General features: G+C 57.2%; 1 pseudogene; it reads right to left on the bottom strand.

Annotated features, from left to right (window-relative positions):
• Nucleotides 1–18,458: 18,458 nt before the first annotated feature.
• Nucleotides 18,459–19,206, bottom strand: LOC118677199 (annotated as a pseudogene).
• Between the last annotated feature and the right edge of the window lie 2,725 nt (nucleotides 19,207–21,931).

Below are 21,931 nucleotides of genomic sequence, written 5' to 3'. Positions count from 1 at the left end.
GGCCATGGCACTGCCGGGTCCCAACCCCATGGCCACTGCTCAGTCCTGGTTGCAGGTGGGCCAAGGCAGGCTGGCCTCCGGCAGTCACCAGAGGTCTTCCTGTGACCAGACGTATTCAAGATGTGTTCCTTTCAGAGTTTTCTGAGATTTGCCCTGCCTCTGCCCTGTGGGCCCAGGAGGGAGGGAGTGTCCACTCCCTTGGTGCCCCAGCCCATCCTCAGACACACACACTTCCAGTCCCCAGGGCTGATGCAAAGCCGGTGCCCATGCAGATGGCTCCCCTTAGCCAATTTCTAAGCCCCTAAAATGTGCCTAGCACTCTGCCAGGTGCTTTAAGAAACACTTCACAGGGTGCCCACTGGGGGCATGAACAGTGGTGAACAGGAGTCTGCCAGGCCCGAGCTGGGAGCTGGGTTTCCTTTGTGATTTCTCAGCTCCGCCTTGTCTCAGCCCCTCCCTGAGGGCATGAGGGGCTGGCAGCTTCTTGGTCCAGGTCCCAGCAACAGGCACTGACTAGACGGGGGAGCTCAGAGTGGCCGGCAGACCAAACACCAGGCTTGGGAACTGGGCAGAGGCTGAGCAATATGCCTGGACCACAGCCCCCCATCCTACCACAGGACAGTCTGGATCCTGGGTGCCCCTGGGCCCTGGGCATTCCCTGCTGCTACCACCACTGAAGAGGACTACCCCTCACCCCCCCTTCCCCCCCCCCCCGCCCTCCCCCCCCCACGTTGGTATCACTGGTTTGAGTCAAAGGCTGGGGGAGCATCTGATTGGTGAGATCTTGATTGCAGGCCCTGCCCCTGCAGCCAGGAGCAGGGAGAACAGATGAGGAGCCTGCTGGTTAATGGCTTTCAGCCGGGAGTTCCCCTTGAACCACCCTGAGACCCCCGACCAGCAGGCAGCTCCCCATGGGACACTGGCAGACCCCCTGAGTGACGATGGGTCTCACCCACAGCAATTCTTGCTTAGGCAAAAGGAAGGAGTTGTCAGTTCGCATAACTGGACAACCCAATGATAAGTGGTTTCAGGTATGGCTGGATCCAGGGGCTCAAGCAGTGTTCCTAGGACCTGACTCAGGATCCACTTTCTCTTCCTTCGTCCTTCAGTTCCACATCCTCTGGGTTGGCTTCACCCTCAGACACCTCATTCTAGCAATGATGGCAGCTCCAGCCCCACACCCTCCCAGGCTCAAGGTCGGCAGGAGAAAAGGCCCTTCTTTTTAGTCATCCAGAGTTCACTCTGATTGGCTTGATTTGAAGCACATGCCCACATGTGAACCAATCACAGTCACTAGAGAAATGCAATGCTCTGATTGGCCAGTCCTGAGTCATGCGGTCTGTTTTACAGCCTGGGAGGGAATGACCCCTCTGAAACACACCACTGCGAGTTGCGGGGGGGGGGTTCCCCAAGTCCGGTGGGGTGCCTTGGCCAGGAGAAGGGTGAAAGGAGCCTGGGTAGCAAAAGCAGCTTCACCAGAAGGGCCGGCGGTGGACCTCCTGCCTTGCCGCCGGGCCTTTCAGAGTGACAGCTGGCCATGCGTTGATGGGCAGCCCTGAGTTCCCAGAAGGGGACCTTGGCCTCTGTGACTGACAGTTGGCCAGTGTGGTGACAGGCGGTTGGCGGCCCTCCTCTTGACTCCTGGCCCCTCCTGATTGGCAGGCAGTGGGTGCCCCGGGGGGCAGTTGGCTGGTGCGGTGCTTGGCTATTGACCAGGCCTGTCTGGCCGTCCCTCGTGGGACAGCCCTGAGGGAGGGAGGGAGGGAGGGAGATCTGCTGGGGGCCCCCCGCCGTTGTCTCTGCCTCTGCCCCTCTTGGCCACACAGCTTATAAAAGACTTTTGTCCCCGAGTGGTAGCAGGAGCTCCCCCTCAGGGAAGCAAGAGGCCGCTCGGGGCCAGCAGTGCCCTCCGGGAGCCCAGGCAGTGGCTCGGAATGCGGGGATTCAGGAAACATCCTGCTCACGCGCTGCCACTCAGCTTCCAGCAAATGGCCTGAGAGGCCCGCCATGGGCAGGCACGGAGGGAGGGGTGGCCGTGAACTCAGCAGGCAGAACACTGGCTCCCTGAGATTTCAGCCCATCAGGGAAGCAGGGAGGAGGGCCCGCTCGCGTGATGACATGTGAGGTGTGACATGTGCGGATGGGGGTGTGGGGTGGCCCCCCCAGAGAGTGATATGGGAACGGAGACCCGGTGAGTCCCCCTTGGGAGGAGCGGAGGGAAGGCCCAGCTCAAGGAGTGCTGCAGGCAGTGGAGACGGTCCCAGCGGCTGGAGGGTCAGTAAGGCCACATCGCCGGGGACACGATGGGCCTGGCGAGGACCTGGGACCTTCCGCCATCGGCAGTGACAGGGTCAGGTTTTCACTGTGGAAAGGTCATTCCGGATCGAGACAGAACCGATCGTGGGGGACATGGGCGGACACAGGGAGCTGGCCCGGAGCAGGAGGAGCGGATGCAGAGATGTGGGCGATCTGAGGGGTGGCTGCCTGTAGGACCCACGGCCTGGGCGCTGCCCCACGCTGAGCTGTGAGCGAGCAGCTGCTAGGGGATGTCGGCACTGGGATCGGGTTCGTGTACAAATGGGGGCTCCCCTGTGTGCACTCCGCCCGCCCGTGCACACCCACCTGCCCACATGCACCTTGTTTGTGGGGGACAGTCCCCTGAGATGCGGAGCAGGATGGGCTGGGACTATGCATTCTTTTTTTTCAAAAATGTGTTTGTGTTTATTTTAGTGAGAGGAAGAGAGAGAGAGAGAGAGAAACATTGATCGGTTGTGCACTGGATCACACTCAACCAACTGAGCCACACTGGCCAGGGCTGGGCCAATTCGTTCTTTATGCGCCTTTGTGTCTCCACTGGTCGCTGTAACCGTGTTACTCTTAAGGTTCCGAAAAGGGTTTTCAGGAAGGAATGAAAAGTGAAGGCAGCGGCTGAGAGCTGGCTCCGGTCGGGGCGCCCTGGGCTAGAATCCTTGTTCCTGGGAGACCTGAGGAGGGTGACCCGGCCCATCCCAGCCCCGTCTGTGGGCCATGAAATGGGGCTGTTGTGTGGACTGTGGGAGATGGCGCCTGTCAAGTGCTTTGCACAGGGTCGGGGTGCTGTCCTCTGCTCTCCACCCCTCTCCCTCCCCAGCCTTCCCCCCCGCCCATTCCCTTCCTCCATATCCCCGCTGCCTGTGTCCAGCAAAAGGAGGCTGAGACGAGGAAGTCTGCGTGATCAGCTGGAGTGGCCGGGACAGACGGAAGGCCGCCCCGGGGCCAGGGAAGGAGGCGGCCTCGCCTCAGGGTCGGCTGGCCCATGCGTCGGGCTCCTGCCCAGGCCAGGATGACAGATGGCCCCGAAGGCGAGGTCGCCGTCTCGGGAGCAGTTGTGTGTTTGGCGGAGGCCGGCGGGTGGGGCGCCTTCTGAGCGCTCGCTCGGCCCATGTCTGGGGCTTGGGGCCTGGACCTCGCCAGCAACCGGACTTTATTTTGGTTACTGAAGATGGGAAGGTTCAGCCATAAATTACTGCCTGGCAGGGCAGCCGCCTCTCCCCCGGGGCAGCCCGCGGGCCTGAGGCCTCTTCAAGGCCAGCGTGGCCCCCGCCTCTCAGCATGAGCGGGAGGTCTGGTGGCGGCCTGGAAGCCCAGTGGGGAGGCGGGGGAGGGAGGAGAGGGGTCTGGGGGCCTGGGTTCAGAGCAAGGTTAGCCAAATAGTGGATAAATTAGGCGAGGGAAACAGACAGCTCCCCTTGCGGTGAACTTTTCACCCAGCGAACCTGCTCCTCGCCCACTCTCAGGTGGCGGCAGCGCCCGCGTGGCTGTCACCTCTGGGGGTGTCACCTGCCTCTTCCCGGGCACCGTCACTGCCGCCCCAGGGGAGGGGCTGAGGCCGGAGGGTTCGGGACAGGGCTCCGGGTCACGGGGTCTCGGGTGGACACTGGGGATTTGACCCAGCCTGAAGTTCAGACTTTCTCCTTCCCTCCTTCCCCCAAAGCCCTCTCCCCAGGTGCTGGCAAACCCAGCACCTGCCTTTGACAGGGCCTGGCATCGGCCCTAGGGGGCCGGGGTCTCCAGCGGGACCCTGTGCCCAGCCCCCCGTCTCTGCTTGTTTCTGGCCTGAGCAACCCCCTGGGCCACTGCTCTGTCTCCAGGCGGCAAAGGCAGGGCCTCCCCTGGCAGCGTGGGGGCAGGGGGCTCCCAGCCCCAGGCTCCCTGCCACCGCCAGGCCGGCCCTCTGGTCACCCGGCCTTCGCTGAGCTGGGCTGGGGCCGGAATGGCCTCAGGCCACAAGGTAGGTGCCAGAGGGTGGGGGGGGGCTGGCCAACCCCAGGGAGGGTCAGCAGGCAGGGGGGCTGCAGAGGAGCCGGAGGACTTCCCGAGACCCCGTCTCCCACCGTCTCCCCCCACCGCCCGTTCACCGGAGGCGGCCCAGCCTGGCACAGGCCGGTGCTCGGAGACAACCTGTGACCGAAACGAAAGCTGGGGGAGCCGAGCCAGGAGGGAAGGGCGCGCGATCCAGTCGGGACACGCAGGACACCTGGGGGCGGCACTGGGAGTCGCCTGGTATTCGCGCCATCGCGGGCACGTCCAGACGGAGGCCTGTTGCGTCCTGAGCGCTGGGCCTGGTGCCGGGAACACAGACAGCGAGCGGGCCAGGTGCCGTGAGCTCTCAGAGCAGCGCGCCTGGTGTGGGAGGGACGGCAGGGGAGACAGATGTGGACAGACAGACAGGTACCCAGACCAAGCACAGGCAAATAGCAGCTCTGACAGGGTGGTCGGTGAAGGCCTGAGGAGGAGGTGACATCTGAGCAGAGGCCAGAATGATAAGGAGGGGACAACCTCGTCAGGGGAGTTGTGTGGGCCAGGCGGAGAGCTGGGTGGGCCTGAAGCCCAGGGTGATGGGCAGTGCCAGAGGTCAGGCTAAGGTCACAACCTCACATGTGACCTTGACCCTCCTAGCAAATGGTCTCGTTGCCTGCTCGAGGCATCCTGCCTCCCGGGCAGGGCCACCGTTGGTCCTACCCACCAGGGGGGCGGAGAACGGATGAGCCCTGTCGTCTGGATGGAGCCTGGGCTCTGTCGTTGTCTCCTGCATGACTTGGGCACCTGACTCCAGCCTCGGAGCCTCCGTTTATGTTTCTGTGAAATGGGAACTCACGCTGACCTTCCCAAGGATGGAGGGAGAGGGAAGCTTCCCCCAGGGCGGGAGGGGGAGGAGAGACTGAGCTCGCAGCCTGGCAGGAAAGCTGAGCAGGTGGCCTCTGCTCGGGCCACAGGCGTGGGGCTCAGCGGCCTGAGGTGTCTGTGGGAAGGCCAGCGGATCCTCTCTCCCGCCGGCTCCCTCCAAAGTCCGCGTCTCCGTGGAGAAGCTGCGGGTCCGTCGAGGGGCCCAGAGCCGCCTTTCCCATCAGACAAATGTTGCCCATTTCGGCCAAGTGATGTCGAGAACCTGTTCCCCTGGAGCTGTGTGCCTACGAGGGGTCTGCCGCACGGGTCGCCATCTCTTCCCACCGGGCCCTTCTGCGGATCAGGAGCCTGGCAGCCGGTGGCCAGGGACCACTGGGCATGGACCCCGGGGCCTCGCCCTGTCACCCTGGTCTGGGGCCTCGGAGGCAGGACGTGGGCCCAGGCCGGGGAGGGAGGGAATCTGCTGCTCCTACAATGAGAACCCTGATCTCAGACTCTTCCCGGGGTTCCATACACCATCACCCTGCTTTTGTCTCCTACCATGAGATTGGCTGTTTCCTGATTGGAAACAGAAGATAGGCTTATTATTATTATTATTATTATTATTATTTAATTGATTTCAGAGAGGAAGGGAGAGGGAGAGAGAAATAGAAACATCAATGATGAGAGAGAATCACTGACTGGCTGCCTCCTGCACGCCCCCCACTGGGGATCGATCCCACAACCCGGGCATGCGCCTTGACCGGGAATCAAATCGTGACCTCCTGGGTCATAGGTCGATGCTCAACCACTGAGCCACGCCAGCCAGGCTAGGCTCATTATTTTTAAAAGTTAAAATAACGGTAAAACACACTGCGGTCTCGGGAGCTCTCTGTCTGTGTGAGGGCTGCCTCCCTGACCACCCGCGGACAGCTGGACCTGTCACCGGGGAAGTGCCCATCCTGAGGGCTGAACGAGGGAGGGAATGAATGAATGAATGAATGAATGAAAGAGTGGGTACCCTTACGGGAGCCTTTAATGACAGCTGACTGCTGCAAGAAGAGGTCCTCGAGGTCATCAGCATCCTGCCCTCCCCCCCCCCCCCCCCGAAGAAGCAGGGTCTCCTCAAGGCCGAGCCTGGCACAGTGGGGTTCCCCTGGGGTGCGGCGACCTTCCAGCTTCCTGTCTTTCCCACAGCTCCCGGGCCAGGGGCTTCCCGGAGCAGATGGCCTGTCCATGGGCTCATTGTTGTAAAATATTTATTTAGTATTATTAAAAAGACGGTGTCGTGACAAGAAAGAAAAAAAACGAAGAAGAAGAAGGAAGCAAACCCCTGGGCATTCACCGACTGCCCGCGCAAGGACGTTCCTGCCCGCAGATGGTCCCGGGACCCAGCTCAGCACAAATCGGTCCGAAGCTGCAGTTTTTTAACTGGTGTTTACAGTGCAGAGCTTTTACTGAGCACTTTAATAGCTGTCCTCCGTCTTTCCACGTAACCTTTACAGCTCTCCCTGTAAAGGCCATTTCATGGCCTTCCCGTATGGATGTATGGGTGGTACCCAGATTTTTTTGTTTTTTTTTTCCTGCCGTTTTGACAACAATGCAACTGCGCATATTTTAGCAGCTGTGGCTTTGGCGTCCTGTAACCCTTCTCCTTGGGGTGACTTCTAATAGAGGGTCATAGAGACCAGGAACATAAGGGGTGCTATGGCTTTTCCCCCACAGTGCCCCCAGCCGCGGTGTGAGCATCAGAACTCCTCTGCACTCCTGCCAACGCGGGTGGGGCCTTACCAACGCTTTTTTTGCTCATGTAGTAAATATAGAAGTCTCTCAGTGCTGCCTTCATAGCTCTTCTTGGATTGTTAGTGAGGATCAACCTGCCCCCCCCCCACGTCCCCCCATGGGGGCAATGAGCAGGAGAGCTCGCCCAGTTCATGAATCTTTAGCGCCAGTGGTCAGACGTAAAGGGATAATACCACCCCCTCACGACATCCCTGTGACCATTGTTTTCCAACTCAGCCCGCCATCGTCTTTCTATTTGCATATTTATAGTAGCGTGGGCCGGGAAGCACTTTCAGAGTATATACTAGTATATAGTAAAGAAAAGATCTCTTCCCCAGGAGCTCACAATCTATTTTCCTGTCTCCATTACTCCTCAGAGCTGCCCCCAGCGAGTCTTTGAAGAGTAGCTTGAATAGACAACAGTAATTCCATTACCTGCAGAACCCAGACCAACTCAGCAGTAAATTAATTTTCCTCCAGACACGGTCGGCAGGGTTGTGAACACAAACTACCGTCCGGCCTCTCACACCTGGGTGAGCGGATCGGATGCCGCAGACACCTTCTCGGTGGGAGACTGAATGGAGACAGCAGTGCGAGAAACTTCTTGGAACAAGCGAAAGGGGCACAGCATCTCACAGGGAATAAAGAAAAAATGAGGAACAGGTCCCAGCCCCCAACTTCACATGTCTGGGCTGGACTTCCTCGCTGGACTTCCTGCGACAATGACACGAGACGTAAAGCTCTCAGTGTGACGCCCATCACAGGGCACACACCCAGTGAACACCGACTGCTTCACGCCGGTTTCTTTGCATGGAAACGAGCTTTTCATGCTCTTTGTTCACATATATCGACTCGTGATGTTTTTCTTGTTTATGGAAATGCGCTCTTTATATATTGTAGGCATTCTCCCTTTGTCTCCTGCTCCCTGACATTTCACTGTGGTCTCAACATTTAGAATATTGGGAAGTTTGGGGGTTGGGACGTCTGCTCCTCCCCAGAGCTGTCCTGGGCTACACTGGAGCCACCCCTCCCGCTCCCCTGTCCAAGGCGAGTGGGCAGAAGTAGAGTCTGGAGTCTCACCAGTGGAGGAATTTAGCTGATCTTGTCTTAGGCTCAATCAGCTTTCCCTGATGGCATGGATCCCCGGGGGTTGGCTCACTGAAGCCGGAGAACGATTCTTCTGAAACAAGGGCTCAGCATCTCCCGGCTCTGAGAGGCTCTGGCCCCAAACTAGCTCAGCTTTCTTGATTTTGCGGTGGCGGTTCTTGCTTTCTCTTTTCTTTCGTGGCAAAGTCTCTCAGGTATTAAATATCCAAGGAGAGCCTTCCCTGTGTAAGACGCTGAGTTTGGGGCTATAGCGGTGAACAAGGCAGACGTGTCCCTGACCCATCGGAGTCCACAATTTATTGGGAGACGCACACTGGCCCGCAGCACTAGTCAGTGAGTCTTTATTGAGCATCTACTGCAGTGGTTCTCAACCTTCCTAATGCCGCGACCCTTTCATACAGTTCCTCATGTTGTGGTGACCCCCAATTTCATTGTTACAAATTGAACATAATGAAAGCATAGCGATTAATCACAAAAACAATATGTAATTATATATGTGTTTTCCGATGGTCTTAGGCGACCCCTGTGAAAGGGTGGTTCGACCCCCAAAGGGGTCGCGACCCACAGGTTGAGAACCACTGATCTATTGTGTGCCAGGCTGTCTGCTGGGGGCCGGGGACACCGGGGTGAGCAGAGATGAGCCATCATTAACCCAACAGCCACATAAGTAAACAGAGGGCAGCATGTAGCACGCGTGAGCAGGAAGGAAGTGCTGGTGGAGCTGTGCAGGCTATGACACAGGGGCCCAGAGGCCGGGAGGCTGTGTGCTAAGGAAGGCTCCCTGGAGGAAGCGGCATTGCAGGTGAGCCCTGAAGGCTGACTGGGACTTAACCAGGCAAAGAGGGAAAAGACTTTTTGAGACAAAGGGAACAGCACATGCAAAGGCCTTGGAGACAGGAAGAAACAGTCATGGGGAACCAGGGTGGGGCACTGGGCCAGGGCTGGAAGGCAGGGCCCGCCCCTCTCCTGGCTCCGCCCACCCCAGGGCCCCAGCTGCCCCTGCCCACCTGGCAGTTCATCTGTCTGATGGCAGGAGGGGAGTCAGGAGAGCCGAGGGCAGAGCCCATGTTTGAGGACACCCGCCCGGCAGAGAGCGAGGGAGGGCCTGTGAGCCCCGCGGCCGCCCTGCTGCTTCCTCTGACTGCTGGGGCCTGGCCTCCGCCTCCGGGAGTTCACGGGGAGGTGACGCTCCTCTGCTCTGAGCGGAGGCTGGTGCCGTCCTCTCCCGGGAGGCCTGTGAAAGCCCAGGCCATTGTCCAGCTCTGTCCCCTCCCCTCCCCAGCTCTAAGGACCAAGCCTTGGGGCTCCCGTGACATCCTGTCCGGGGCTGGGTGGGGGACCCCAGATCTGGGGACCCTGGGGCTGGGCCAGACCACTGAGTCCCCTGGGCTGGAGGGGCTGGTTCCCTGGGTGCCCTGCTCCCCATGAGGGGCCGGGACTGGCTCTGAGCTCCAGTTCGCCCTGTGGCAGCAGGATGATGGTAAGGGCGGCCACCTGAGCACTGGGTGGGCACAGGGTGTTCCATCATTGAGGCTTGGATCCCTTCCCTCTGCAGGGCCGGGGCTGTCGCTGGCTTCCCTCTGTCCTTCCAGGGAAATTCCAGCCGTGATGTGGGCCTTGCAAACAGACTTTGGAGCCAGACAGCCTTGGTCAGGATCCCTGATCCGTCTCTGCTCTCTGAGGGACCCTGGGCAGAGGCACCTCTTGGGCTTCAGTTTCTCCATGTGCAAATGGACGCGCCTTCCCTGCGGGGCTGCGGGGCCCATGGTTTGGCTCCTGGTGACGGTTCCTGGCTGTGGTTGGGGGAGAGGGGACTTTGCCACCACTGGCTGCTCTCAGCGAGTCATTCGACTCGAACCCGTGTGCAGGGGAGATGGTAGTAGACAACCAGGTACACTGAGGCCCCACTTGTAGGACCCCGCGTTCCAGCTGGGAAGCTTTGCCAACAGGTCTCATTTCATCCGCACAAGAACCTGGGGTTGGAGATGTAAACAGTATTAGCCTCTTACCGAGGCGGGCTCTCCGGCCCAGAGAGGTGGTCAGACTCACTCAAGGTTGCACAGCACGCAAAAGGCCCAGCACAGTCAGGAGGGGCGTCTGCCGAGGACCTGGCCCAGGCTTGGGCCCAGAGGCTGGAGCCCAGAGGAAGCGTTTCCCGCACCAGCTCTTCCTACAAGCCCAGAACCCCCACCCCCTGCACCACCCCGGGTTTCTCCGGCCTCTGGGGCTCCGTCCAGAGGGACCGGGCCCCTGCGAGGGAGCTGCTTGTCATTCCTCCCCAGCCCCTGGAGGAGCCGCGGCCAGCAGGGCCGGCCCGGCCCTTTGTTGACGCTGACAGGACGGTGCAGCAACCTCACACTTGAGCTGCCAACTCGCCGCGGTCACTCAATCCATCACCGAGGGCGGGGGCTCCGGGCCGGCCGCTCGCCTGCCGTGTTGTTCTAGTCCGCCTGGAGCTGTGAGATAAACGGGGCATGAACTGGGCCCCTGGCAGGGGTCAGCCCCTTCTGCCCTCATTAAAGTGCCAATCAAGAAGAGGAATGGAGATGAGCAGAGTGAGCGCAGACTCCCAGCCACCGCGGGACGGGATCCAGACTCTCCCTCCACCCAAGCGCGCCTGGCGAGTTCCACCCCAGGCCAGAGGCCTGGCTGCCACAGTGCCCTTGGTTTCCCTATGGCGGGAGAGGCTGGGGTGGGGGCTGGGAATCCAGGCAGCAAAGGCCACTCGCATGGGCTGGCGTGAGTTGCTGTTCGGTTACCTGCTGCCATGTAACAAATCACCCCAAAATGCCGTGGCTTAAAACAACAACCAGCTTATTAGCTCTTGCATCTGGGTGTTGACTGGCTCAGCTACGTGCCTCTTCAGCTCTGTGTGACGTCGGCCGGGGTCCCGCTAGGCCACAGAGCTTCCAGGTGGCTCAGGCACGTGCCCGGTACCCTTGTGGGGAAGGCTGGCCTCACCTGCCGTGCCCCTGGCTCGCACAGGAGGCAAGAGTGGAAGCAACGAAGCTATGTAGGGGGCGACTGCACACATCCAGGAGAGCCTGGCCAGAGTGGCTCCGCTGGTTGAGTGTTGCCCTGTGCACCGAAAGGTTGCAGGTTCGATTCCCCATCAGGGCACATACCTGCACTGTGGGTTCAATCCCTGGTCAGGGTGCACACAGAAGGCAACTGATTGATGTTTCTCTCTCTCTCTCACATCAATGCTTCCCTCTCTCTTTCTTCCTCTCTCTAAGCATGTCCTTGGGCGAGGATGAAAAAACAATTATTAAAAAATCCAGGAGGGAGATGATGGTGAGTAGATTTCTAAGATTTTATGGTGGATGGGCTGTGGAGTTTGAGTAAAGAGAAGTTTCAAGGGTGACTGCACAATTGTCAGCCTGAAGAACTGGGAGATGGGAGTTATTTAGTAAGATGGGTAAGAGCAAGGGGGAGTTAGGCTTGTGACGGGAAAAGGTCATGAGTCCTGTTCTAGACAAGCTGCTAAGCTTGGGGTGCTTCTTAGACTTCCAAGTGGAGAAGTTGAAAAGGACGTTGGAGCGCCAAGCCTGGGTTTCAGGGCACAGATCCCGGCTGCAGATAGAAGTCCGAGAATGGTGACTATGTCCGCGTTATCTGAAGCCTTGGGGCTCCAGGAGATAACCAAGGAGAGTGTGGATGGAGAAAGCAAAAGATCTGATAGTGAGTCCTGACATTTTCCAGGATTCGGCGGCCGAGAGGGGGAGGGAGAACTCACAACGGAGACTAAAGAGGGAGCTGTCGGTGCATCGGGAAGAAAACCAAGAAGCGATGGTTTCCTCGAAGCCAAGTGGGAGGAAATGTGTTTCAGGAAGAAGAGCCGTGATCCACAATGGAGAAGGCGGCTCACTGCTCAGGTTAGACTAGGCCTTGTCATGAAGAGTAGAGACACCAGGGCAGAGGTCATTGCTGACTTTGAGCAGAAAGAAGGGTTTGAGGATAGAAGCCTCATTGGAAAGGGCTCAGAGGGGGGAAAAAGGAGACATTTCTGGTTCTACTCAAGGCAGAGTAGTTGGTATTCGGCCAATCTGCCTGTCGTACGTAAAACTGGACAAAACACATGAAACAGCCAGTATCGTTGAACCACAGGTAACGCAAGGCTATGGTCCTTGAGAGGAGGGAGGCCCAAAGGCCGAGCTGCACATTCAGCTTGACTTCCTGCCGAGGGCCCCAGAGAAAATGGCTCCAAGCAGAGAGCTGCAGTCTCACTTGATGGAGAAAAGAGAGTTCAGGGTCTAGGACTGCCAAGACAGCTAGTGACTGTGGCAGATCACCGAAGAAGAGGGGTTTGTCTCGGTCTTCTAAAACAACACTAAAGATGCAACGGTTTTTACAAAGTCATCGGTTCACAGACAAGGAAATGGCTCTTAAACATCATGTCTCATAAGAGAGAGAAGCACGCATGAACACTGTGCTCAGAGACTCACTTCCCCCGACACGCGATATGGGTGAGGGCGTGGGGAAATGCATTCTCATTCATTTCAACTCGTAAATTCTTTATTTTTTATTTTCTCTGAGCTCATAAATTGATACAAACTCTATAGGAGTAATTTGGCTATATTTGTGAAAATTACAAACCTGCAAAGAATCCAGAAATGCCTCTTCTAAGAATTTAACTTAGACATCAAAAAATCTGGTCTGTACAAGGCGATTCTTGCTGGGAATCGCAAGGAGACTGGAAACAAGCTAAGTGGCCGTCTGTAGGGGGTTGCTTACATAAATTACTGTACATCTGTACAATGGAAATCGTGCTATTGTCCAAGAAAACTAGAAAGCTCTTTATGTGCTGGCATGGAATGGTCTCCAAAACATACTATTAGGTGGGGAAAAAAAGCAAGGACTAGTATGCTAAAACTGTAAAAAAGTATTAAAATTCAGAGGGAGGAAAGCATATAGATATACAGGGTGGGGCAAAAGTAGGCTTGCAGTGGCGAGTACACGAAACACAGAGTTTATTCTTGTACTGTTATTTATTTTTGTATTATTTTCCATGCAAACGACTGTAAACCTACTTTTGTCCACCCTGTATGTATATATCATCTCTAGCTTATATCTTTATCTAGTCTGTGTGTGCCTGTGCGTGTGTGTGTATGTGTATCTCTCTGGAAAAATACACAGGAAACCAGGAAACGGGTTACTGGTTGATAGGAGTGGGAGGGCAGAAAAGATAACGTAACCATCAACAAAAACAAACACAGGCGGCAACACTGAGCAACACAATGCCGTCTATCCCACTTCCTGTTCCCTTTCTGAAGGCGGCGTTTGATCTTCTATACAGACATGCTCCACGCATCCCACCAGGAAAACCTGAAGAACATTTAAACCCAACAACTTGACCATAAACTAGGCCAGTGATGGCGAACCTTTTGAGCTCGGCGTGTCAGCATTTTGAAAAACCCTAACTTAACTCTGGTGCCGTGTCACATAGAGAAATTTTTTGATATCTGCAACCATAGTAAAACAAAGACTAATATTTTTGATATTTACTTTATATATTTAAATGCCATTTAACAAAGAAAAATCAACTAAAAAAATGAGTTTGAGTGTCACCTCTGACACGTGTGTCATAGGTTCGCCATCACTGACTAGGCTGTAAGTCGACAAGAGGTGAGTTGTAGATAAGTCACAGGTCACATTGGCTAAGTGCTTACGCTGTGCCTGGGATGACAAAGCCACACTCCACCACTGGTAGAGGTCGCATACCACCAATGAGCCACCGTTCTTGTTTTCCATCTGCTGACGTGTTTTCGACACTATGAATTATGTCACTAATATTCACAGATATTCTCTTCAGAGAATGTGTGAGGGCCCTCTTGGTGCAATAACTAGATTAACAGAACAAAGCCAAGGGCCAAAATGTGAGCTGTGAGCTGGTAACATGCCTCCTTCCCCCAGTACCTGTGCTTTTGTGAACATAATTGGCATCACCTTCTGAAATAAATTGCCTGGAGTTTGTTAGCACTGACTCCTGTGCTGGGCCTGGAGCTGTGGGTCAGGCCTGGCCACCGAGGCCCTGGGTTGGTTAGCTCTTACCCGACTGTGTCCCACGCGGGGTGTCCACGTGCACACCTCCTGCCTGTGCCTTTAAACGCCCCGGGCGCCGGGCCAGGGGCCGTGGTTTTTGTTTGCAGAGTTGCCCAATCTGATCCTGGTGTTTGGCAAACAAAGCTCGGCTCCCAGAGCCCAGACAAGGAGAAGCAGATGACCCTCTCACCTTTCCTGACCCCCAGGGAACTCCAGGGGCTCCAAGGACACAGAGATGCTCCCCACTGTCATAGCCAAGTAGGCGTGCCCAGCGGCCCCAAGGCCGGCTCCCGGGCTGCCTTTTCCCCGCCCACACCGGGCACCCAGCTGTACGAACGGTCACTCCCGACAGCCTGGGCCTTGCCTTCTTCCTGTGGAGTCTCGCTTCCCTTCTGGACGGTTCCTCACCCTCCTCTCAGCAGATGGTGCTCCCACAGAGCTCCCAAACGAAACAGGTCTGTGACCCCCAAACCGGTAAGAACCTGCCCTCCACCCACCAAGAAACTCCCCAGTGCCAAGGCCTAACTCAGAGGCTGAGTCCTCATGGTGGCCTATGGCCATGGCTGAGGATGGGGGTTGGGGGGCAGCGGGGGGACTCGGGGGAGGGGCCTTCCCACGTGGCTCTGCCCACAAACAGGTTCTCCCCATCAGGCCCAGACCCAGACACGTGCCCGGGCACTTCTCTTGCGTCTCTGCGTCCCAGCCAACAGAGGGTCGTCCTTTTGTCCCTTCCCTCCCGTCCAGTGTGGCGGCCACTGGCTCCACCTGTTGAATGTGCCTCATCTGAGCTGACCTGCTCAGTCATGGAAAACACACCAGATTGGGCAAAGGTGGCTCAAAATAAGAACGCAGAGTATCTGACTCATTATTTTTACATCGACAGCACATGACGTGGTCCTATTTGGGCCCCGTTGAGTTAAATGTATTAAGAGAATTAATTTCCCGTTTCTTTTTCCTTCCTGTCAGATGTGACTCATGAGCTTTTAATGACATGTGTGGCTTGTGTTGTATTTCTACAGGACAGCGCTGGTCGACTTGGTGACACTAAGAGCTACGTGTCTCAGAACCCCTTCCTGGCGGTTCCAAGGCAGAGCTGCCAAAAGGGAAGGGGCATGAGGTTTGGGGGCAAAGGTGAGCCCCGTTGCTCTGCCTTGAAGGTCATGGCGAGAGGCAGACATAGGCGGGCCGGTCAGGTCCAGTTTTCCCTTGCTCTTGCCCTGCAGCCAGCCTATTGCAGATGGCGGCCTCACTGACCAACACTGACCACTGCGCACCCCCTGCCCCCGTGCCCCAGAGCCTTTGCTGCAAACTCCCACAGGGCAGCCACACGGATGCCCACCCTGTCCCCTCCTCAGTCTTATTCATCCATCCACAGGAAGAGATCAGTGACCTTGATCTGACCTTCTAATGCCCTTCAGCCCTCACCTCCCGGCTCCTCCCATAACTGCAGACAGTCTGACTCCTGTAACTCAAACTCAGTTCCCTGGCGGCCCTCCTGTTCCTGCCTTTTGATCCAGCCCCAACCTCCCGAGGCACTTCGTCTAGCTTGATTGGGAATAAAAAGCAAAACTGAGGACTTTCAACAAGATACTGGTTAACGTGTCAGATACGACCGGCCACCTCGGAGGCAAGAGGCCCGCTCCGCGCTGTCAGGCCTGCGGCCCAGGCCTCCAGGCTCTCCTCGCACCCACCCTGATCCGCTCTCTCCTCCACCGTCCCCCTTCCTACCCACTGGTTGCGTCTTTCCTGCCCAGCTCCCTGCAGTTTACAAACACCTAAAAGGCAAAAACAACACCCTCCCCCCTCTTTCTCTGCTACCATCAAATTGGCAAGAGATTTCCACATTCACTTCTTCACCTTTGGGTTCTATTTCTCCCAGCACCGCCGGGGAGAAGGTCGCCGCGGCCCAGTTTCCAAGTCTGAAGATCTCAGTCTTGCTCAACTTGACCTCGGAGCTGACACCACTGCCTGGCCTCGCCCTCCTCAGCCCTTTCGCCCAGAGCAGTCCCTTCGCCATTCTCCCCTCCTGACCCCCTCCTTCCCAGATCCTCCTCTCCCAACCCTCCGTCTGCTCCCCCAGGATCCTCCCTGAGCCCACACGCCCTCTCTACACCTCTTCGGGCAGCGTGACAGATTCCTTATTGAAACGTTCATCTTCAAGGGGCTGGCTCCCAAATCTCTCTCTTTCTAACCCTGCTGACGGGAGGTTGCAAAGGGCCCACGTTCAACGTGTCCAAAATAAAACTCAACTTCCCACCCTCTCTTGCTTCTCCATCTTTTTTTTTTTTTTTAATTCCAAGACATTTAATTTAGAAGTCTGGCATTTCAATAATTACCCATCTTGATTGACAGGGGCTGATGCACATGGCGCTGTCAGGATACACAAGGACAATAGCCGAAGGGTTGCAAAAAATCAATCCATGATTCTTAAACAATCACAACCAAAAAAAAGTTACAGGTATCAAAACTTGAGGCGCCCTGCATTTAAAAGAAGGTTTGTGCACATCGTAATTTAAAGAGGCCAAACAAGGCGCTACTGAAACCTCACGTCAACAGTTTACATAAAGCTGACGGAAGGAGCAAGTGTCCTCTTTCTACCAGCTTTCCTTAAGTTTCCCATCAGCCGAAGGAAGAGGAGGTGGGAGGGATGAATTCTTTTTAAAAAATATATATATTTTTATTGACTTCAGAGAGGAAGGAAGAGGGAGAGAGAGATAGAAACATCAATAATAAGAGAGAATCACTGATTGGCTGCCTCCTGCATGCCCCCCACTGGGGATCGAGCCTGCAAGCCCGGGTTTGTGCCCTTGACCCGAATAGAACCTGAGACCCTTCAGTCCGCAGGCCAATGCTCTATCCACCGAGCCAAACCGGCTAGGGCAGGGATGAATTCTTCTTTGCATGCACAAGATGTACTGCTTACTAACAAAACACTATCGGCTCATTTTAAATGGGTCCTTTAAATATCACTGCAGCCTGTGTTGGCCGATTCTCCTTTCTAAACCTCCTCATAGCTTCCACCTGGCTTCCACGACGACAACAGGCAGAGTAAAATGCCTCACTCAGAGCACACTTGTCTGCGCGATTCAAGAGAAAGCTCCCGCGGGCTCAAAGCAGCCATGAGCCCAGCAATGCCCGTGAAGATGGATCTGAAACTGCTTCCCGGGGGGGCGGGGGAGTCGGGGGAGCAGAGCTGGCGGTGCTGCCAGTGCAGACAGGTTTAGCGCCAGATCGTTAGTGACCGTGGCGAGGAAGAGCCGGTGATGGTGGGGGCGGTGGTGAAGGAAGGGCCGGTGCTGGTGGGGGCGGTGGTGAAGGAAGGGCCGGTGATGGTGGGGGCGGTGGTGAAGGAAGGGCCGGTGCTGGTGGGGGCGGTGGTGAAGGAAGGGCCGGTGATGGTGGGGGCGGTGGTGAAGGAAGGGCCGGTGATGATGGTGGGGGCGGTGGTGAAGGAAGGGCCGGTGATGGTGGGGGCGGTGGTGAAGGAAGGGCCGGTGATGATGGTGGGGGCGGTGGTGAAGGAAGGGCCGGTGATGATGGTGGGGGCGGTGGTGAAGGAAGGGCCGGTGCTGGTGGGGGCGGTGGTGAAGGAAGGGCCGGTGCTGGTGGGGGCGGTGGTGAAGGAAGGGCCGGTGATGATGGTGGGGGCGGTGGTGAAGGAAGGGCCGGTGCTGGTGGGGGCGGTGGTGAAGGAAGGGCCGGTGATGATGGTGGGGGCGGTGGTGAAGGAAGGGCCGGTGATGATGGTGAGGGCGGTGGTGAAGGAAGGGCCAGTGATGGTGGGGGCGGTGGTGAAGGAAGGGCCGGTGCTGGTGGGGGCGGTGGTGAAGGAAGGGCCGGTGCTGGTGGGGGCGGTGGTGAAGGAAGGGCCGGTGATGATGGTGGGGGCGGTGGTGAAGGAAGGGCCAGTGATGGTGGGGGCGGTGGTGAAGGAAGAGCAGGTGATGATGGTGGGGGCGGTGGTGAAGGAAGGGCCGGTGCTGGTGGGGGCGGTGGTGAAGGAAGAGCAGGTGATGATGGTGGGGGCGGTGGTGAAGGAAGGGCCGGTGATGATGGTGGGGGCGGTGGTGAAGGAAGAGCAGGTGATGATGGTGGGGGCGGTGGTGAAGGAAGGGCCGGTGATGATGGTGGGGGCGGTGGTGAAGGAAGGGCCGGTGCTGGTGGGGGCGGTGGTGAAGGAAGAGCAGGTGATGATGGTGGGGGCGGTGGTGAAGGAAGAGCAGGTGATGATGGTGGGGGCAGTGGTGAAGGAAGAGCAGGTGATGATGGTGGGGGCGGTGGTGAAGGAAGAGCAGGTGATGATGGTGGGGGCGGTGGTGAAGGAAGGGCCGGTGATGATGGTGGGGGCGGTGGTGAAGGAAGGCGGGGACCCTAACCTGCAGCTGTTCAGTGGCCTTCTCCTGCTTCTTCATCCTGCTGGTCCCTCGTCCAGAGGGTGAGCTTGTCTCGCAGCAACTGCGTGATGAGCGTGGCGTCCTTATGGGAGTCCTCGGTGAGTGTGTCCCGCGCAGCCAGGGCGCCATCGAAGGCTGGTCAGGCTAAGAGGCAGGCCGGGGGCGCGCATGCTGGACCCCACGTTAGCACCCGGCGAAGGTGGGGGCCGGCCCAGCGTCCCGGGTGCGTGGGCTGCGTGGGCTCGGTGCTGATGTCAAAGGCTTCCGTGTAGGCCCCAGGAAGCTTCGGCCACACCGTGTTCTCCCCCCGAAGCCACTCTGCCCGGTGGCATAGGAACCGCCTTTCACTTGCAGGTAAAACACCTCGCTATCCACCTGGAAGGCGCTGCCGTTCTCGAGGAGGAGCTCGTCCGGCGGGGCCAGGACGTCGTCGCACACGGTTTCCGGCTCCTTCTCCATCTCCTCCCGGAAAGCTTTCACTTTCTCCAGCTTCTTCTCGTTCCCGTTGGCATGGCTTTCTGCTCCGGGCGGCTGCTGGCCCTCCAGGAGCGTCGCCTGGCACCAACCGCATCCTTGGAGGCCAGAGAGGGGCTCCACCTTCACTGGAGAGAGGGTCTTTGAGCTCTGTCCCCGCCTTCATGGCGGAGGCCCTGTCGTCGTCGCGCTCCGCCTGCTGGGCCCGCCGTGCCCGCCGTGCCCGCCGTGCCCGCGGCAGCAGCTGCTCCCCGTCCCCCATGTCGCCGTGGCTCGGCCTCGCCTGCGCCCTGCACCCCGCAACGGATCGCTAACTCCCTTGCCCACCGCTCCCCAGTCGGAGGCCGCCGAGGGAGGAGAGGCTGCTCGATGCAGGCCCTTCTCACCTGCCGCTTTCCCCTCCCTCCAGAGCCGGCTCCAGCCCTGCTTCTCCATCTTTAAAGCAGGGAGGTGGGCCTCCCTGTTGCAAGCGACCTGCGGAAGTAAATGGAACTTAGGACCGGCTGACGCCTGGCCCAGGGCCTCAGGTGCCGTCCTCAGGACCTGGCCTCCCTGCGCCTGGCAGGTGGCCTCTCTCCGTTTTGCTTCACTCTGGCTCCCTGGTCCCGGCAGCTGCAGGCGCCTACCTTCCAGCTCCAGTGGGAAGAGAGCATCTCTTCCTGGGAACTTCTGCCCAAGTGCCTGGGTGCCATCCACTCTCATGGCCCAAAGGTCCATTCCAGAAGCAACCCTGTATCCCGGACAGGCTCTCACGGGTTGGCTATGGGAATATGAATAAGCACAGATATACGTAAAGGTCGTCTCCCAAAGGAATTCAGGGTCTAGTTCCAGGAGTGAGGACTGATGTCCTGGACAGGCAGCAGTGGCTCCTGCCCGCCGCTCCAACCACAGAAGCACCAGCCCGTTCCCCTCCCTGTCACACCCGCCAATCAACGCACTGGGCGACCCTTCTCTTCTCTTGGCCGGACCATTTCAGCAGTCCTCTAAGGAGAACTCCTCCCTTAGTCATCCCCATTCAGCCTCCTCCACACCCAACACCGCTCTCTCTTTAAAGCGCACATGGGACAGCACCCTTCTTTTGCTCAGCACCATGCCAGGACTCATCCACGCGGTTCTGTGTGTAGGTAGTTCGTTCACGTCCCTTGCTGAGTGGTGTTCCATCCTTACGTGACACTCCAATTTATTTATCCATCCAGCTGTTGATGGGCCTTGGAGTTTAATCCAGTTTTTGGCTATTGTTTGTGTACAAGTCTTTGTGTGGACATGGTTTCATTTCTCTCTCTCTTTTTAAAACATATTTTTTATTGATTTCAGAGAGGAAGGGAGAGGGAGAGAGAGAGCATCATTGATCGGCTGCCTCCTGCACGCTCCACACTGGGGATCGAGCCCACAACCCGGGCATGTATGTGCCCTTGGGACCTTTCAGTCTGCAGAATCTAGCCACTGAGCCAAACTGGCTAGGGCCGGTTTCATTTCTCTTGATAGCTTCGAGGAGAACTGATGGGTCACAGGGTGGGGCACGTTAACTCTGTGAGAAACTGCCAAGCCGTTCTCCAAACCAGCACCGGACGAGAATTCCATATGCTCCGCGGCCTTGCCGATACTTGGCTTGTCAGACGTTTTAGCTTAATTATTCTACAGGTGCACGGTGATATTTCATTTTGGTTTTAATTTGCATTTCCCCGAGTGTGATAGTGCACATTTTTTCATGTGCTTCCTGGCCCCTGGTATACTTCTTTTATGAAGTGTGAGTTGAAATGTTTGCTTCTTTTCAGTCGGATTCCATAACTCTTAACCCTCCTTTAGCATCTGCTCCCCCAGTGCCAACATGGCTCTGCTTACCGGCCATGTCCTCGGATTGCTGAATCCGCCCGACACACCTCGCCTGACTTTTCAGCACCCCTCGAGCCCGCTGACCACCCACGCCTCCCGCGCGCTTCCCAGTCTCCCTCCTGGCTCGCGCTCCTACACCCACCCAGGCAGTGCTGAGCGCCCGCGCTGCGCCCAGGCCTCTCATGGGCTCACACTGGACTCTCACTATAATCAGATCGGGTCCCCGATGAACCCTGCTCCCAGGCAAGGCAAGGCGCTCCCTCAGAAGTTCACTGCCCACCTACCATCCTGCTTAATAGGTCGCTGACATTTCAAACCCCCAATGCCCGAAGCCTCAGGCATTCATCCATTCATTTAACATCAACACTTATTCAACAGTCAGTGAATGGACCCCAGCCACAAACAGCCCGCTCCTCCCGCCACGCCCCCATCGCGCAGTCACACCAGGCTCCTGGCTACTGAAGCTGGAGCTGCCCTCACGCCTCTCCCCTGAATCCTCTACATTAAAGCAATTCCTCTGTCTCATCTCTTCTTTGAAAACATATCCCAAGTCCTCTCCACTGCCCTCTCCTAGACTGCCCATCGTGTCTTACCTGGAGCACGGCACAGCCTTCCTCTTTTTGTGTTTGTGAACCCTCACCTGAGGATATGTTTTTTCCATTCATTTTTTTTTTTTTTTGAGAGAGAGAGTGGAAGGGAGGAGGAGAGACAGAGAGAGAGGAACACTGATGTGAGACACATCAATTGGTTGCCTCCCCGACGTGCCCTGATCAGGGCCAGGGATTGAGCCTGCAACCGAGGTATGTGCCTTGACCAGAATCGAACCCAGGGCCCTTCAGTCCCAGAGCCGACACTCTATCCACTGAGCCAAACCGGCCGGGGCACAGCCTTCCTCTCTTGACTCATTCTACCCATTCCCCATTTTTATGTCGATTTTACAGTGAAATCCCCTGCTTAACACCTTTCCTATACAACTTACAAAGCCCAACATGACCTGGCCCCTGGCCACCTCTCTCCAGCCTCATCTTGTTTACACTCAGCCTCATCTCGTTCACACTGACCGCCTGGACTTTGCGTGTGCACCGCCCTTTCCTCTTAGCCTCACTAGCTCTTCTCAGACCTTCTGGACTCAGCCTCCCTGCCTCCTCCCCCAT

The sequence above is a fragment of the Myotis myotis genome, unplaced genomic scaffold (assembly GCF_014108235.1).
Source record: "Myotis myotis isolate mMyoMyo1 unplaced genomic scaffold, mMyoMyo1.p scaffold_m19_p_2, whole genome shotgun sequence".
Lineage (NCBI taxonomy): Eukaryota > Metazoa > Chordata > Mammalia > Chiroptera > Vespertilionidae > Myotis > Myotis myotis.
This window is presented reverse-complemented; position numbering and strand designations above follow the sequence as displayed.